Consider the following 20,354-nt stretch of genomic DNA (forward strand, 5'->3'; position numbering starts at 1 on the left):
AACCACAAGTGTTGATTGGAAAAAGGCTATGATTCAAGAATTTATAGCATTACATTCTAACAATACTTAAGACCTTGTTGAGTTGCCACCAGGAAAACAAGAAATTGGTTGTAGATAGGTGTATAAGGTCAGGAAGATGGAAGTGTACAATGATTCAAGGATAGGCTTGTAGTAAAGGGATATACACAACAAACTAGAATAGATTACACTGAGGCATATTTACCAGTAGTCAAAATGACCACATCCAGGACTTTGGTAGCATGTGCAGTCAAAATGACCACATCCAGGACTTTGGTAGCATGTGCAGTTAAAAGGGGTGGAGCATGTTTCAATTGGATGTAAATAATGCTTCTTCATAGAAAAGTATACATGCAAGTGCATAAGGGCCTGGATGTAGGGAACTCTAAAATAGTTTGCAAGTTCTAGGATTCCCTTTATGGACTAAATCAAGAAAGTAGACAGTGGTATGCTGTCACGACCCAAACTAAGGCTCAGGATGCAACAAGCATCCCAAACCATGAAGGCCCGAGAGCCCTTCTCTAACTGACAATCATATAAGCAATTCATATATTGTAAGGAAATGCAAAAACATAGCAAAACAGAAACATGGTCATTCTCTTACATCAACTGAATAATATGAATATAAGTTCACAATATTCCAAGAACAGCTAAGACTATTCTACGAAATCTCTAACAATACAAAAATAGATCTGTATGAAATCGGGACAAGGCCCTCAGTCGGACCAAGAACTAAAACCAAATGATAATATAGCATGAAACAAGGCCTTCAGAAACAAGGGAGGCTCACCAACTTAAAACTTCGGCCAAGACTGATCTACTGCTTAGTGGGACCCCGAGACTGAGCCTCAGATCCTGAAATATAGGGGGTCAATACAAATGTACTGGTACGTAGAACAATTAAAAAACAAAATACAGTTTTATACAATAAAAGTGAGAGCATTTCATAAAAATATGTCAGCATAAAACATTTGAAAACACATGGTCATAATATGATAACTTTCAAATATCTTCTTGAAATCATGAATCTGGATCTTTTTTCTCTTATGAGAAAGATGGTATACCCTACAATCTGTAATTCCACGGGCTATATGGAATCCGCCCTTGACTCAGCGGCCAATCCCCTACACCAAGTTTGCCGCAAGGATTGGAGTATCTACTTATCTACTATGCCATAGGTCTATCATCAGTGTACAATTTCCCTTTGGAGTAACATAAACCCATGTCGGCAAATCACAATTTTGGGCAATGAGTTGTCTGAACTCATGCCTTCTTCGGGTAACTATCTAACTCTCTTAAGACCAATTTTATACCCCTTAAAACATAGCTTCTTCTTAAAAATTATTTCTCTTTTTATCTTTGGGCACATCAAAATAAGGTATCATCAGACCCAGACCTGCAAGACATATAACATCTCTACTGCCTTTTTTTATTAAAAAAATATTATTGACCACCCAAAAGATTTACTAATTTAACAAAAGTTCATAGTTCAAAATAGTTGAAAACAAAACCATTCTCTCTTCAATACTTTATCTACAGTGGTCACATTTTCTATCAATTTAAAAACATTCTAAATGGGAAACATCATCACTTATAAAACAAGTAAAATACTTTTTTCATCAACAGACTCAAGCGTTTAGCAATTCGTATAATCAATTCACAACATTTAAAAATCAATGGATTTCATAGTAAAAGAGGGAATTACATATCTCATGCACTCGTTTAACTTCACAATCTAAATTTCACATGATCACACGAAAAACATTTCAAGTTTAGGGTTTCATACCATAATTTCCACAACACTTCATCAAAATATATGATTTTTAGTGCATGCTTATCAATGATCTTGAAACCAATTTCGTATGTATACATATATAATCTTTAAAACTAGTTTGAAAATAGTAAATCCATACCCATGAGGTTTAGGATAGTCCCACATACCTTAAGTTCCTTAGTTTGAAGAATGGAGCCCTAATCTTGAAACTTTTCTTGAGAATCTTGAATTGAAAGGCTTAGATTCTTGATTTCTTTTTCTTGGAGAAGAGATAGAGTTTGCTTGAGAGTTAATTGGAGAAGAAGGGCAATTTACACCCTAACTGATAATATAAGTCGTGGATATACGAAGTAGATTGAGGGGAAAAGACATAGTTTCCCCTCAGGCAATTTTAAACCCGTAATTGCATTTTTCATGCTCATCGCGATGCGGTCTTATGGCGGTGGCTTACTGGTTCTGACAAAAATGATAATAATATTTTGCTCGAGTATCAGATTAAGGTAAAATTGGTATCATTGGAAAGCTGACTCAATTATCTAAAATCTGGTGTCTTGATCTGAAAGATTCAACATATACGAAAAGTTATATACGTTAAAAGTTGACCTTTGTAGAATCAAATACCTAACTTTGGACGATTTAGAGGCTCTTAGCTAAACTTTACTCTAAGTTATTTCTATGGATATCTTTCACCACATAATCACTTCACACTAGGATAAAGATCATACCACTTGAAGTTAAATATAAATCATGGGATTAGAGTTTACACACGTAGGAACGATGGTTCGATTTCTAGCTTGAAAATATAGGGTGTTACATTATCTCCCCCCGGGATCATTCATCCCCGAATGATGGGAAGGAACATTTTGAAGCTCTCAAAGTGTATAATAAAGAACATAATCTCGCATTGAACATTTTTTCTCAACAAAATATGCAATGACATCAAACGAGCTTCATGATAACCCCTAGTAAAACGTGTAGGCACGAAGCATGAGGTAATGACAGTTTACATAGGGATGATCTTGCACATAAGTTATGAATCATAATCATAACATAAGGCATGAGCTAATTTGGTAATAGGCTTGATTTATGTTGGTACTAATCATGGAATAAGGTTTTCACGGGACATAGGATTAGAAGCATTCTATACCTTACAAGGTACAATGAATAGACTTAAACTTATAGACACTACTCATCTACGCCCCAATAATAAGTAGCATACTTCACACTATCTAACTTACAATTCTCCCATAACACATCTAACTACAAGAACTTGAGTCCTACTTCAAAATACTTTTATATTGAAGCCTAACTTGGGGTAACAAGGTGCTAACTTAATCTACAGGACCTTGTACTCTACATACGTTTAAGAATGTTACCTCACCTTATCACTATCATCAAAAACCCTCGAGTTTTAAATCAAGGAGTCCTAACCACATAACATATTGGTTTGCATTTTCATCAATCACCGCATTCAAGCCTATCATTACTACACCCACTTCATGGATTCCCCCTCTAAGACCAGCAAATTCAATCATTCTCACAAAGATTTTCGCCATATATCTCCTTCCTAATTATTTCACATAATGAAAGTTCATCTCCTTCTTCCCTCTTCTCCTATAGCCTTAGCTCTAGAAATCACATAAAAATTTTCATCATCAAGAGCATCTACTCCCCTACCTAACACATTACTACGCTTCCATAACCACCATCATACTAATATATGGAGGCTCATTAAGGGACCCTAACATAAGTATTATGATTGAGAGAAACACTACTTAATCATAACCCATATTTGTTGATCTACTCAAGGTGGGACAATCATGAAGTGCTCCATATATTAAGGGTTTGGATCCTGAACAAAGAGTCGTTCGGACATAAACCTACACAACATGAGTTCTTAGGACGGGGCACAGTGAGAAACATGTGAGCATATATCATAAACGGTATAACATGAAGGTGAAACTCAAGGGGTCAACTACTGAGACAAGGATTGACACTTGAAGCTATTACTTCTCATTTTCAAAGCTGAGATAGTCATGAGTTTGAATAAACTTTATCACTTTAGCTAAACCTGACATAGAATAAATCAGTGACATATAGAAAACATATTTTCTTAGGACCAAACAAACTGTGAGACAATGATTTTTATGGATCATGAGCAACATAACATACGGATTAAACATTTGAAGGATTGGGTTACTAAGACATCACTACTTTTAGTTTGGAGATGGGATCATAACATAAGTTGCATCCAAACTCGGACAATAGGCATAGGCATGACATCAATACATAAGACATTGGTAGAATATCCTCATTAAAATGAAGTAGGAGGAGCTTTTTTGAATAAGAATAGATTTATAATGATTCTTACCTGAAACTTGACACCAAAAGAAAATTCGGGAACTACCTTAATTCATCATCTCCCCCTTAGATCAAAGTCACAATCCTAGGCTTGCGGACATACCCCCTCATCAAATCTATAACCATAACTCTCATCACCATAGAGGGTCAGTATTCACCTGAACATAATTCCCCTCAATAATTTTAATGAAAGAAACACCCAAATTTCTTTCTAGGACCTCTCCCTTCAGGGACAATAATCATAACTTTCTCCAACCCCCAAAGTCATTGACGTATGAATAACACTATCGTAGGAATGGACATCCATTTTTCTAAACACTTAACACTCCATCTTCAACTCCTTCGAATACTTATCATTACACCTCTAATCACATAACTTACAACTTAACAAAATTTCTAAAAGTATACCGGAGGTGCATATTACCTACTTATATTTCCTCAATTACACTCTACATAACACCATATAATAACTCCCTAGACTTCTCTACACTACGAAACTTGCGGTCATAGTCTGGGTGTACATGATACTCACACACATAAAATTTTATCTAACAAAATGCTATTGGGGGTAAGTTATTCTTACATACTTACGCCCTTATCCACTTAATGACTTAACCACAATTCATCGTTTTTCTTTTGTTCTCACGTATGCATATACATCACAATTGTCCACTCATTATTCCATAAGTTGCCAATTTCGGCTATTTCACACATCAAATCAAGCCTACTACTTACTCCTACGAAACATGCATCATAAATCTTAAGTTACTACTCTTATCACCACAATCCACATCTACAGTTCAAGCCTATAGTCTAGCAACAACAATCATGTTAAGCATGACATATACTATACTAATGGGCAATATTTTCCCCAACTGATGATATACTTTATCCATTTACGAATTAGAATGAGAGGAAAAGACTACATTGCCCTTCTGGCAATTAAATTCGCGACTTGAACGCCGATGAAAAGGTCACCACGATACGCCACTATCGCAAGTAAGGTGCTAGAATCAAAATCCGAACAAGATCAAATCCTTATCCAAAAAATCCAAAACTTCCCCGAGACATGCTCCGTACATCCCTGAACATGAATAAACTCAAAAATATATGTCTCGAGGTCGAGAAGATCAATTTAAAAATCTTCAAAGTCTGGAGGCTTAAAGTATGCTTAAGTCTCCCAACACTTAGAATTTTTTCAGGTCCTAAACTTCCTATACATGCAACTAAGAGTTAAGTCAGAATAGAAATATCAACCTAAGTCTCTTATTTAACTTAACTATGGCCCATAAGTTCATCCTCTCCATGACATTACTACACCTCAAAAATTCACTACCTAGCTTTTCCCGTGTAGTACTAGTTTACCACTACTAGAGAAAAGACAATCAAAGGGGGTAAGTCACGTAATAGGGATTGTCGATCTTAATATCATATTATAACCCATTATGATCTTATCAATATATTTCACTTTCTCACATCATAGTTACTTACCCATGCATACATCACAACTACCTTCAAAATTCCATATATAACAATGAGTCTATACCTATAACTTATTGGCTAATCTATCTATTTCCATTCGCAGCGTATAAGGGATTCTTATAACCAGCATAACTATCCACTCTAGGCTCCTTCCCTAGGATAATAATCATAGCCAAACACTTCCACCACAGACTACAATAAAATCTACAAATATTGCTACCACATTAGTCTATCACTATCAAATGGCAACTCATTCCTCAATTAATAGATATACAACTAAACTAGCTTCTTTATGCAGAAGTCGCCCTCATTCTAACTTCTAAGCTTATGATGTCATAACACTAACTTTGGGATCATCTTACTACCAATAGGGTATGACACCTTAGCACATACTACTACTTGGTGGAAATATTGTTCTAACATTCTGACATATATCACTACCCTTAAGCAAGACATCTGCAATAAGAATTTTGAAAGGGACTGAATACACTTCATACCTCAGGCTCAAACACACGATTAATGTAGATAGGGGTATAAGCTTAAATCAATACACTTTGAAGCACTTATGAACTTCTCTCAAGTCCATGTGCAATTTCATAATCTTTTTCTGACTCAATTAGAAAGGACCACCTTATTTAGACTCTAAGATTCTGCAGTTGAATCGATTCGACAATGAGACCTAGTAAATAAAATCACTGTAAAGAAGGAATCTGGATAAATTCCAAATAGACAATACAATGACATGATTTAGAACATGAAGAAAAGTGAAACATTACTATACGCCTAATAGTTTCCTCCTTATAAGTATGGCGCACTACACACCCATAAATAGTACTCTACCCAATGCAATTTTGTAGACACCCTGAGACCATAAACCGTGCTCTGATACCAAGTTTGTCACAACTCAAACTAAGGCCAAGGTCTCGACGAGTATCCCAAACCATGAAGACCCGAGAGCGCTTCTCTAATTGACAATCATATACATAATTCATAAATTATATGGAAATGCAAAAAATATAGCAAAACGAAAACATGGTAATTCTATTACTTCAACTGAACAATATGAATATAATTTCACAACATTCAAGAACATAAAACACTAGTCTGTAAAATCTCTAAAAATACGAAAACACATCTTTCTGAAATCGGGACAAGGCCCTGGGTCGGCCAATGAACTAAAACCAAATGATAATATAGCATGAAACAAGGCCTTACAAAATAAAGAAGGCTTACCAACATCAATTGCCAGACAAGACTGATCTTCTTCTTAGTGGAACCCCGAGACTAAGCCTCAGATCCTTAATATAGGGGGCCAATACAAATGTACTAGTACGTAGAACAATCCAAAAACAAAATATAGTTTTATACAATATAGGTGAGAGAATTTCATTAAAACATGTCAGCATAAAACATTTGAAAACACATGGGCATAATCTGATAACTTTAAAAACATCTTTTTTAAATCATGACTCTGCAACTTTATTTTTGTTCTGAGCTAGATAGTATACCCTACTATCTGTAATTCCACGGGATATATAGAATCCACCCTTGACTCGGCTGCCAAGCCTCCAACCCAAGTTTTCCCCATGTGTTGGAGTATCTTCTTATCTACTACACCATCGGGCCATCGCCAGCGTATAATTTTCCTTTCGGGTAACATAAACCCGTGTCGCCAAATCATTGTTTCAGTCAATGAGTTGTCTGGACTTATGCCTTCTTTGGGTAACCATCTAATTCTCTTAAGACCAATTTTTGACCCTTTAAGACGTAGCTTCTTAAAAATTATTTCTCTCTTTTTATCTTCGGGTACATCAAAATAGGGATCGTCATACCCAGACTAACAAGACATCACAACATCTCTACTACTTTTTTTCTTATTAAAAAAATATATTATTGACCACCCAAAAGATTTATTTATTTAACAAAAGTTCAAAGTTCAATACAGTTGAAAACTAAACCATTCTCTCTTCAATACTTTATCTACGGTGGTCACCTTTTTTATCAATTTAAAAAACCATTATAAATGGGAAACATGATACTTATAAAACAAGCAAAACACCCCTTTCATCAACAGACTCAAGCATTTAGCAATTTGTATAATCAATTCACAACTTGTAAAAATCAATGGATTTGATAGTAAAGGATGGAATTACATATCCCATGCTCTTATTTAAGTTCACAATCTAAATATCATATGATCACATGAAAAACATTTTGAGTTTAGGGTTTCATACTATAATTTCCACAAAACTTCATAAAAATATAAGATTTTCAATGCATGCTTACCAATGATCTTGAAGCCAATTTCGTATGTATACATATATAATATTTAAAACTAATTTGAAAATAATAAATCCAAGCCCATAAGGTTTAGGATAGTCCCACGTACCTTAAGTTCCTTAGTTTGAAGAATAGAACCCTAATCTTGAAACTTTTCTTGAGAATCTTGAATTGAAAGGCTTAGATTCTTGATTTCTTGTTCTTGGGGAAGAGATATGGTTTGCTTGAGAGTTACTTGGAGAAGAAGAGCAATTTATTCCCTAATTGATGTTATAAGTCGTGAATATATGAAGTGGATTAAGGGAAAAAGACATAATTTCCCCTCAGACAATTTTAAACCCGTAATTGCATTTTCATGCTAAGTGCAATGCGGTCTTATTGCGGTGGCTTACTGGTTCTAATGAAAATGATCATAACTTTTTCTCGAGTGTCGGATTAAGGCAAAATTGATATCGTTGGAAAGCTGACTCAATTATCTACAATTTGGTTAGTCTGGAGCTGAAAGATTCTACATATAACAGAAGTTATACAAGTTCAAAGTTGATCCTTGTAGAATCAAATATCAAACTTTGGACGATTCACAGGCTCTAAGCTCAACTTTGCTCTAAGTGATTTTTATGAACATCTTTCACCTCATACTCACTTAAAACACTAGGATAAAGACCATGTCACATGAATTTATATATAAATCATGAGATTAGAGTTTACACATGTAGGAATGGCGGTTCGATTTCCAACTCAAAAATGCGGGGTGGTACATATGGAAAAGTAACTGAGGCCTTATCTTTTAGAAGATACAATCACTCTCATGTTTAATCTTTGTTCTACAAGTAGAGCTATCAATATGGGTTGGCCCAGCCCATTAGGGTTAGCCACACGGGCATTGAAGTTTGACGGGACACGCTGGGCTGGACCATCAACATGACAACCCAGAAAATAGTAAGTCCAACCCATCACACTATGGGCTCCGGGCCTCCAGGGTCAATCCACATTATAAAATATATTATTTTTATAATTTAAATTTAAATTTTAAAATATTAATTACTTAAATATTTATAATATAATACTACATGAAGTTATTACTTGTTAATCTAGTCTAAATTTACAAAAAAATCCTAATAATCTATGAAATAAAATAACTTTTGACAGCAAATTCAAATCCAATACAGATGTCGCAAAACAAATAAAACTGTTAATGAGTAATAATATAACTAGCTAAATAGCAATATTAACCTAATTTTATTTTAATTGATGACAATACAACACAAAGAAATGTCAATATTTAGTCCATTAAAAGTGAAATGAACTTCTAAAAAAAAACTCTTGTGGCACTTTTGGCGTTTTCAACATTAACACGCCATCTTCATCAAACATATTTGATTCCTTAAAAAAATTAGTATTTTGTATTTTAATTATTTATATATTTTATAAACATAAATAATATTTTAATATCTATGATGGTCTAAGTAGACTTTGATTTTGGATATTTTTAAATTCATATTACTTTATTCTATTTTTTAATCATTTTTTGTTTACCCCATAGGCCAACCCAATCCATATTGCTCAAGCCCCACGGACTAGCGGGCTTATTTGGGTTGGGCTAAAAATCCTTGTTCTTAAATGGGCCGTAAAAATTATACCCCAAACCTATCAAATTACAGGTCGGGTTCGGATGTTTTTGTCTCATGCCTTTCTTCGTTCATGATTTGATATTCTGGTGGTCCGGCCTATATTGACAGCCTTATCTACAAGAAAAATAGATCAATAATGGTAGTCATAGTTGTTTATGTTGATGATGTCATTCTAACATGAACAAATTTTGATGAAATGGCATTGCTTAAGAGTTATTTGCATGAGACATTCAACAAGATTAATGATCTTGGACATTTACACTATTTCTTAGGCATAGAGGTACTTAACATAGAAGGAGGTATCATTGTTTCTCAGACAAAGTTTACCATGTACCTACTAAAGGAATACAATTGTTTCGACTACAGTTCCATGTCCTCACCACTTGATCCCACTATCAAATGAGAGATAAAAAATGAGATCATTTGCCAGATCCTACATACTGTAGGAAGCTTATAGGCAAGTTCAACTTTCTCACCAATACAAGGTTAGATATAGCATTTAGTGTGCAATAGTTAAGCAAGTACTTGCAAGATCTAAGAATGCCTCATCTACATGCAGCTTTTCATTCGCTAAGGTACCTAAAGAATGATCCAACACTTGGAATATATATGTCCAATGGTCCTGCTTGCACAGTGAAGGCATTTTGTTATTCTGACTGGGCTTCTTTTCCAGATTCAAGCCGATAAATCAGTGGTTACTTGGTGCTTCTAGGGAATGACCCTATCAGTTTGAAATCCAAGAAAAAAGGTACTATTTCCCTATCATCTACAGAATAGAGTACATATCCTTAAGGAAAGTAGCGGGTGAACTGGTGTGGCTATACAGTTTGTTTGCTAAGATGAATATTCATTATTGATATCCTATTAAGATGCATTGCGACAACCATTCAGCAACATACATAGCTAGAAATCCAGTCTTTCATGAGCGTCCAAAACACATTGAGGTAGATTATCATTTTGTTAGGAAGAAGCTTCAGGAGGGGCTTTTAACTCTTTATCATGTTGATACAAATAGTAATTTTTCATATATTCTTATAAAAGCCCTCATTGGAGTACAGAATTCCAATGTTCTATACAAATAAGAAGTGAAACCACCAACTTAAGAAGGGTTGTTAAAGATTAATTATCAATAACTTAGCTTAGACTGTAGCTTAGTTTTTGTTTTTCTATGATCAAGATAATACTTGGTTAGCATTTAGTTAGTTGATTAGTTATCAGTGGCCAGCTGTCAAGGATGAGCTGGTGGTTGAATATATAGTTCAAAAAATAGAGGAGATCACATGAGTTCTCATTATTCCTCCCAACTACTTGTTAATTTATTTTTGTATTCAATGGACCACTCTTTCATTCTTTCCAAAAATACTCATCATTCTTGCTTGATTTCAATAAGGATAACCACTCAGACAAATCCTATTCTCTCCATGACTGATCATAGCTGACCATATGCCAAAGATCATTGAGAATTCATCGGATTAACGTCTTATACTAATGAAATTCTTTTGTTTCCTAATGAAAAAATTAGACCAAAGAGATTTTATAAGTGGTTTATTTTTAGGAATATTAGCTAACTATCAATTTCTCAACTGCGATAACAGTCTAGGTTTAAATCCTTTCTTAAACACACAAAAGAACCAAATTTTACATGATTAATAGTGATGAAACCAAAGAAGACATGATTTCTGCCAAGAAAAACAAGTTTTTAAAACTAGAAATAAACAATATCAGCAAGCCATAGATAACCCGAAAAATCAGGAGCCTTGAGCTCAAGTCACAAAACTTACAGAAATCAAATTTTATGAAGTAAAAAATAACCTTAGTGGCTTATATCAACCGACATCAAATGAAAAAACAAATTAAATTCATTTTTTCATCTGGTAATAAGATTTAACTAACCAGATACTATTAAAAACCTTATACTATAGCAACACCACCACCATCATAGAATTCATACAAGAGACACGCTAACATACTACATTCTTATCCTCAACCTCTCTTTGTCAATATCAAATAAACTTTGAAAAATAAATGGCCTTTTAGGTTTCATAGGATCAGTGGTTTCACTATAGACAGATTTTCATAATTCCTTTTACAATGAGAGCTGAAGAAACTCAAGAGACAATCTTTATTCATAAAGAAATCAACAAGAAACATATTTGATCCAAAGAAGCGAATCACAGACTCTAAATTAAAACAAAGAGTTAAAATTTACAGAAAATAATATTTGATTTAAAATGAACGTTGGAAAACTAAAGCGAGAAAGTACCAAGCATGAAACCAACTGAATAAAAGAAGACTATAGTAAAATGGATTTTAATTATAAGAAAACAACAATCAGGCAACATAAAATAACATTTGAAGATAAATATTTAAGTCTAACAAACAACATCGAGATGGATTCTCACTCTAAATTGAAACTAGAATCCTCGAAGCCAAAACAAGAAGGAAACTAATTCAACAACCTCCATCAAAAACACCTACGACCTTCACAGCCATCTATAACAAATAATTCCATCATTACCACGATTATAGATGAAAATTTCCAACATGAGAATAAGAAGAAGAAGAACTAACTAAAGAATTAAAGAGAGAAAGAGATGTTTACCTTTTTTGGAGTAGCAAATCGGACAACGAGCTCTTTGTCAAAAATTTTCTACCACTTTTATACCATTGGGGAATTTGAACCAGATTCTTTAGCCAGCCTAATGGTCTTACAAGGACTCAACACAAGAATTCTTCATTTTTTAGCAAAATCTCTTTTAATTAGGTTCTCAATGGAATAGTGGTGTATTTATAGGAGGGTTTTGGAATGAGACATTTGTTGTTTGGGAAATGTGGTATACAAATTTGGAAGGGGTTTTGGGGGATTTTCTAGAGGAAATTTGAATTTATCTAGGGATAAGGTTCGATCTTGGCAGAAGTGGTACGAATTCAAACTTATTCGAGAGAAGAACGAGATGACGGGTTAAATGGAACCACGTCACAAATTCTAGAACCATCAAAATAAAAGCTCTTGTTTTTAGTATGCGCTAGTCATACGGTGATAAAGTATTTGACAACGACGTTGTTGGGTGGTTCTTGGTGGAGATTTTTGCATTGAGTTGATGTTTTCATATTGGTATGTTGTTGTTGATGTTGTTGATATTGTTTGTTGTTGTTGATATTGTTGTTGTTGATGTTGTTGATATTGTTTGTTGTTGTTGATATTGTTGTTGTGATGTTGAAGAGGAGTTATAAAGGGTATTGGGCCGGTTTGTTTGGTGTTGGGGTGGGCGGATGCTGATGTTGAGAAAAAGGGGCCTAGGTCGGATAATTTAAAGGAAAAATTTCATAAGTAGCAAATTTAAGCTCATAATTAGGAGTTTTGTAGCAATAATTTTTTACATACACAAAATAGAAAATTGTTTTCTTTACGTAATATTTGCTATCGAAATACATATACAAACTAAATTTACTGTCTCCATTTTCTTCAAATTAGTTGAATTAAATAAGGAATAATGTTTAAATTACTCTATGCATTTAAAGTCGAGATTGTTTTTTCATAAATGACTCTTGTTGAATGATTTTGCTTAAATTACATAACTAATAAATCTATATTATTTAAGATTATTACAAAAATTACTTAGCTGATTATTCCTTTACATATACATATTCTAAAAATATACAAAATACATAGACACACAGATCTGCATATGTATTTATAATATAAAACTACATACATATCTGCATATGTATTTACAGAATACATATCTAACCATTATGTATATATATGCAGGTCTGACATAAAATCTCTTATACAAAAAGAACAATTATATGCATATACATATAGATAATCAGAGCTACATAATACATGCACATGCCCCAAAATGTATATATATAGAACAAGATTATTATATATATACAAATGAGTATCCATTACTTAATAGATATTTATACAAATTGAATACATACAAATAGATACATATCTTACCGTCTAAAAGTACATAGGACAATTCAAATACAAAGCCAACACTATCTAAAAATACATATATAAACTTCATACTTATGTCTAAAAATACAAATGGATTCACATGTCCCAAATGTATAAATACAACAAGATCTGTATATGTATAAAAATTAATTATCATTAGCTAAAAAATACATATACAAATAACTCTTCATCTTTATCTTATTTTGAATCATATTCAGAGAAGTTTACAACATCAAGGCACCTGAAATTTTTCTCGATTCTCCAATTTCTTTGATTTTCTTTTTATTCTCATATTTTTGTAATTTTGGGGGGTTTTGTATAAGAATGTTTTTTCAATCCTTTTTATTTCATAATTTCTCTCACCTTCTCTGGATCATTACGATGCTTCGGCGCTTACTTCTTTGATGCTCACTGATTTTTTCGACTGTATGGGAGTAGAAATCACTTTCACAACTTCATCTTGAATTAATCCAATACTAAATGATAGTGGATTATATAAAATTAAAATAATGGGTGGTATATCTCTATTTAATCTTCGATATGGTGTGTGTTCTATCATTAGTGCAAAACTCCATAATCATACAATAAAAAATCACAAAAATAAAAAAAATTGCAATGAACAAAAAAATTCAAAAAAAAAAAATATAGAACTTGTGGAAGAGATAACATGAAATAACTGCAAATTAATAGTTGTCTTAATTAGTGGAGCACAATCTTTATTTATAAATTGAAAAAAAGGTGAGAAGTGGAGTGAGAATTCGAAAAATAGGAGCTATTTAAGAAAAATAAAAGGAAAAGTAAGAAAAAAAAGAGATAAGTGTTGGAGTGAAAATAGGAGAAGTTACCCTTGGTAACTGTCACTTAAAAAAAAAATATTATTTTGCTATAAAACATAATTCTGTTAAAGTATTGTTGTTTATCATAACTATGGTCTCAAGTTTATCACTTCTTGTAATTTTTCCTAACTTTAAAGAGGATAGATAGATTTAAGATGAATTGACATAATGATATAACTTTCACATAAAATTGACAAGTTCATAGCCAATAATAATTTGCCATTTTTAAGCCTAAAAGATATTGCATACATATCCAAACAAAATATTTGTGTTTTGCTACCTTAAAATAGGAAGAGTTGCACTTTAATGATAAATTAGTTCCCCTAAATTATAGAAGGATATTTCATTGTATCCTTACAATTAGAGATTCAATCTTTTCTCCTTATTGTTTTAAGGGTAAATAACGTAAATTCCAGATTTTAGCTAGTTAATTATATTCACTCCCGAATTTGTTATTCAGTTATTCTCACTCACGTATTATATATGTTCATATACATTCCTCCACGTTATTATATATTATAACCTATGTATATAGTTAACCGTTTTAACGATATTTAAGGAAATAAATCAAGCTAATAATTATCCAAGATTGTACCTTATTAATGTGTAATCAATGAATCCCTTAAATATGTAAATTTTCAAAAAATATACTCATAAAAGGAAATTTTTCACATAAATCACAGGAGTCAGAAAAATAAAAATAGAATTTGAAATAAAGGAAGAGATGCAAAAAACAGACATAATATTAGGAATAAAATGGTTAGAACAAGTAAAACCATAAAATATAGAACATACACAATTATTTATAACATATAATAAAGAAAGATTATTCATAAAAAGAGCTTTAACATGATATGAAAATATATGTACTTGTAAAAATAATAGTAGAAAGATATTATAATAGGTATTATACACCTATGATAGATACAGGAGCAGAAGCAAACTTATGTAGATACAACTGTTTACCTGAAAGTAAATGGGATAAATTAAAAACACCAATAGTAGTCAAAGGATTTAATAATGAAGGAAGCTTAATTACATATAAATCTAAAAATGTAAAAATACAGATATGGGATAAAATAATAACAATAGAAGAAATCTATAATTATGAACTAACATCAAAAGATATGCTTTTAGAAATGCCATTTTCAGATAAATTATACCCACATATAATAACTAAAACAGATTGGTGGTTTATAATACCATGTAAACAAAAAGTAAGAGCAAAAAAAGTTGTTAATAGAATAAGAAAGGAAACTGATTGGATAGAAGGAAGTAAAAAACTTACACAAAAGTTAGAAAATATAAAAAGACAGAAGACACAGTAGAACTAGTTGTATTTTCGATAAATAAAAAAGAAATAACTATATTTTCAATAGATAAGGTAGAAATAATAAAGAAAAAATTAAAACAATTATATAGTGAAGATCCATTAAAATGATGGAAAAAATATAAAACTACTATAAAAATTGAATTAATAGATAAAAATAGCATAATAACTCAAAAACCATTAACATATAATTTTGAAGATTTAAAAGAATTTAAAATGCATATAGATGAATTATTAGAAAAACAGTATATACAAAAAAACAATAGTAAACACAATAGTCCAACATTTATAGTAAATAAACATAGTGAACAAAAAAGAGGAAAAAGTAGAATGGTTATTGATTATAGAAACCCAAATACAAAAATTATGACATATGATTATCCAATACCAAATAAGATACTAAAAATAAGAAAAATACAAGGATATAATTATTTTAGTAAATTTGATTGTAAATCTAGATTTTACCACTTAAAGTTAGATAAAAATTCTAAGGAATTAATCGCATTTACGGTACCATAAGGATTTTATGAATGAAACGTATTACTATTTGGATATAAAAATGCACCAGGTATCAACATTTTATGGATAGTTATTTTAAAAAATTACCTAATTGTATAGTATACATAGATGATATACTACCATATACAAAAACTAAAGAAGAACATTTAAAATTATTAGAACAATTTACAGATATAATAGAAAGATCGGGAATAAGTTTAAGTGAAAAGAAAGTCGAAATTATGAAAAACTAGATAGAGTTTTTAGGAATACAAATAGATAAAAGTGGAGTAAAAATGCAACAACATATAGTACAAAAAATAATAAATTCAAAAGAAGAATTAGATGCAAAAAAGAAATTACAATCATTTTTAGGATTAGTAAACCAAGTAAGAGAATATATACCAAAATTAGCAGAAAACCTAAAGCCTTTACAGAAAAAATTTAAAAAGGATATAGAATATAATTACAATGAAGAAGATAAAAAACAAGTTCAGAAAATAAAAATACTTTGTAAAGAGTTACCAAAATTACAATTCCCAGACGAAAATAAAAAATTTATTTATATAGTAGAAGCAGATGCTAGTGAATATAGTTACGGAGGAGTACTTAAATATAGATATGAAGAAGATAAATTAGAACATCATTGTAGATACTACTCAGGTACGTTTAATGAAGCAGAAATAAAATGGAAAATAAATAGAAAAGAATTATGTTCATTATATAAATGTTTATTAGCATTTGAGCCATATATTGTATACAACAAATTTATTGTACGAACAAATAATACATAGGTACGTTGGTGGTTAACAAAGAAAATACAAAATTCAGTTACAATGAAAGAAATTCGGAGACTAGTATTGAATATATTAAATTTTCTATTTACAATTGAAGTAATTAGTACTAACAAAAATGTTATTGCAGATTACATATCAAGACAAAGCTACACAAACTGATATAATAGAAGATGATGCTTTAGAAAAAATACTCAAAACCCTAACTACGCTTTCAATGAAAGTGGACAGTATGGGTAATGAAATAGCTATGTTTTATTTGAAAAAAGCTATGTATGGTAGTTATCCTAATTGAAATGAATGGAACTCTTTACTTTGTGTCTAATATTTATTTATCCTAATGGTTTGTTGATTCATGTTAGTGTTGCTCCAGTGGCCATGAGTTAATCTATTGTGCCTATTTTTTATATTGGTTTACTATCATCACTTTTTTATGATGCAAAAGAGGGAAGATGGGTCTCAGTAGTTAGTTCTAAGGGATTGGTATCTATGGTGTTGTTGATAAGGAAGGTAGTTGTTAGAGGGAAGTATTGTTGATAGGGGAAGTGCTAGTGAAAGGGGAAATTTGAATGTTCTTAAGAATACGGTTTGTCATCATAAGAAAGGGGGAAATTGTTGTTCTATCTTTTGATGATGACTAAGTAATATATTTAGGTACCAAGTTCATTATGTATTACTTCATGAGGACTCTTGAGGGATAGCTATACACTGTTGCACCCTGTAAAATTTTGTGCTATAGCATCATTATTGTACTGGTGGGTAGGGTACCATGTAGGAAACAAGGACCTATTCAATTCTCCCTAAAATTCTTTCACATGTATATATAAGAAAAGGAAATCAACCTTGGAAATAGTTTTTGTAAATCCATTCTTCATGAAATTGCAAATGCTACTCTGGTTCGAGGTAGTATAAAACTTCTCTATTGGGGACCTTGTTATTTTCTTTTTCTATTTTCTTGAGTCTTGATTATTGTTATAAAATAGTAGTTTACTCAAAAGTTTGTGCGTATCAATGTTTTTTTGATTATGCTAAGAGTATGCTTAGGTAACCTAGCAAGTAGTCAACTAGACCTAGTTGATTAATAGAGGTGAAGGAGAGCGTTCTAATCTGATTGTAATAGAGTCATTACATGAGTAAGGATTTAGATCTAAATCCTCTTTGAGCCTGGTGGAGTCTGTAATCAAAGAGTGCTTAATTATAGTGAAGCTTTGGAAATCCTGTGAGGATAGATCATGGTTTTTCCTCAATTGAGCACGAAATTTTTGACCTAAAACTATTGTGTGTTGTTTTGTTTCTACATTTTTTGTTTCTATTCATATTTTAATTTTAGTAATATTTCCCTAGCGACCTGGTCCCTAGCTGGTGGTGAACCCCTATAATTCAACAGTTACGGCAAAATACTTAGCATCGGTTTTATTTTAAAAAAACTTATTGGGGTTTCGAAACATTCATGCCTCTTACTAAGAAGAGGCTTTATTATGGATGATAAAGTCATACTTGAAGATTATGTTACCCCGCCTTAATGTCTTGATTACACAGTGTTTCAAGTAAGTATCTATTCATCATTAATGTAGAGCATTTCTCCACTAAAGGTGTGTTCTGCACTATCGAAAATAATTTTTAGAAAATATTTTTCCAATTGCCTTAACAAAAGTAGGAAAAACCGGTTCCACAAGTTGCATTCCTCATTAATTGAGTCCTACCCATCCTTAAACACAACTTATCTTCACCCCACAACTCTATCCTCTACACCCACCTCCCTTATTTGTTTAGATTATAAACAAATAATTTTACAATTAATATTTTTTGGTTATGACTAAACAAACATTTTTCGTGAAATATATTTTTTTTCAATACAAAACACACCCTAAATATTTACTTAGTTATTGTATCACTATCATCGCATAGCAACTATATAGAGCCTGCTTGGATTGATTGATGGTAAATTGTTATTGATAGATTTTAAGAGCTGATAAATATTTTAATTGCTGAAAATAATTTTGCAAATAAAAAAGTATGTGTTTGGATGATAGATGATACAAGATCGAACTACAGAAGCTAAAAATGAACACAAACACCAAGGAAGTGACGAAATTGAAATATGGAAAGTAAAGGGATAAAAAGATAGATTGATAAAGATAGTTAGAAAGATAGACACAAAGAAGATAAGAGAATTAAGAACTACAGAGTATATTAAACTCTTAAACCCCTAATTCAACTATCAACAAGCACCAATCTCTTATGTTGACCGTAATGGAATCAAAACGCCCTTACAACCACTCTTTCTAAGCAAATGTCAACAAAAGCTTTTTCAAGATTTCACTCACTCTCTCAAGATTTCTCATATCATCATTATAAAAAATGAAGATTCTGATATAATGACCTAAGATATACTATTTATAGTCTAGGGTTATGTTATTATGATGGACCCAAAAGTGACCCATTTGCATTAATAAAACAATGGTAACCCGCTCTATCATCTTTGGGGAAGATGAGGCACACCCAAGGGCATTTCTAGAGCAGATGTGGCTGTTTTTACTTCTCTTGATCTGCTAGAGTACGTCAGGCACACCTCCAAGGAAGATTGGGTGCACATCCCTTCCAAGGTGACTTTTTAGCCTCGTGTTGCACTCATTCCACCTCTTCAAAGTACTTTACCCATCCTTAATGGTAATATTCATCCATATGACACCTTTTAATAGCACTAAGGAATCGTTAAGCACCTTAAGCATCATAAATATCAATTCCAATAGTTCGAAGGCAATTTGGATTATATCATCCTCCTCTTCTAAAAAATGATTTGACCTTGAATCCAAATCATGCAAAATAAAAGGAAGAACAAAAAAACACAACATCCTCATTGCATGAGGGTTAGGGTTAGAACAAACAATCATATCATAATGCCAAGGTTGCAACACTTAAGATATAACCAAGGATCCTTTGGGTTAAACATTAAAGCTTATTTAACATGGTACAAAGGAATAGTCTATGACATTAATAAACATATAAGGAAACCACAAAGGTCATAATGACATTAACAAACCAAGAAGGTAAGATTACATTCCTCTTAGGAGCAATAAAACATAATTGTTTCATTATCTCTTCAAGTGACCACAACAAAAGTGGTACCACCAATGGAGAAAAGATCCACAAGGTCATTCTAGGGTCAAAGATCTAAATGACCCATAAAGCATGTTACTCAAATAAGTGGACCAATCAACAAGTTTCCCTTCTTCCAATAAAATATTTCCACGACTAGCATGGACATCATCATAGGCAAAAAGGTAGTACAGAAAGGAATCAAGCATAAAAGTCTCATACAAGGTGCTATTATCTACAAGGTGCTATTCTACTTAGATCATAAAATTTAGCACATAATGCCC

General features: G+C 32.1%; 1 long non-coding RNA gene across 1 annotated transcript; it reads right to left on the bottom strand.

Annotated features, from left to right (window-relative positions):
• Nucleotides 1–591: 591 nt before the first annotated feature.
• Nucleotides 592–12,833, bottom strand: LOC107850949. The gene is made up of 2 exons (XR_001668824.2): nucleotides 12,149–12,833; nucleotides 592–873 (listed from the first exon to the last, which is right to left on the bottom strand). It is a non-coding gene; the product is annotated as an uncharacterized LOC107850949 (long non-coding RNA).
• Nucleotides 12,834–20,354: the final 7,521 nt, after the last annotated feature.

Source organism: Capsicum annuum, unplaced genomic scaffold (assembly GCF_002878395.1).
Source record: "Capsicum annuum cultivar UCD-10X-F1 unplaced genomic scaffold, UCD10Xv1.1 ctg3921, whole genome shotgun sequence".
Taxonomy (NCBI): domain Eukaryota; kingdom Viridiplantae; phylum Streptophyta; class Magnoliopsida; order Solanales; family Solanaceae; genus Capsicum; species Capsicum annuum.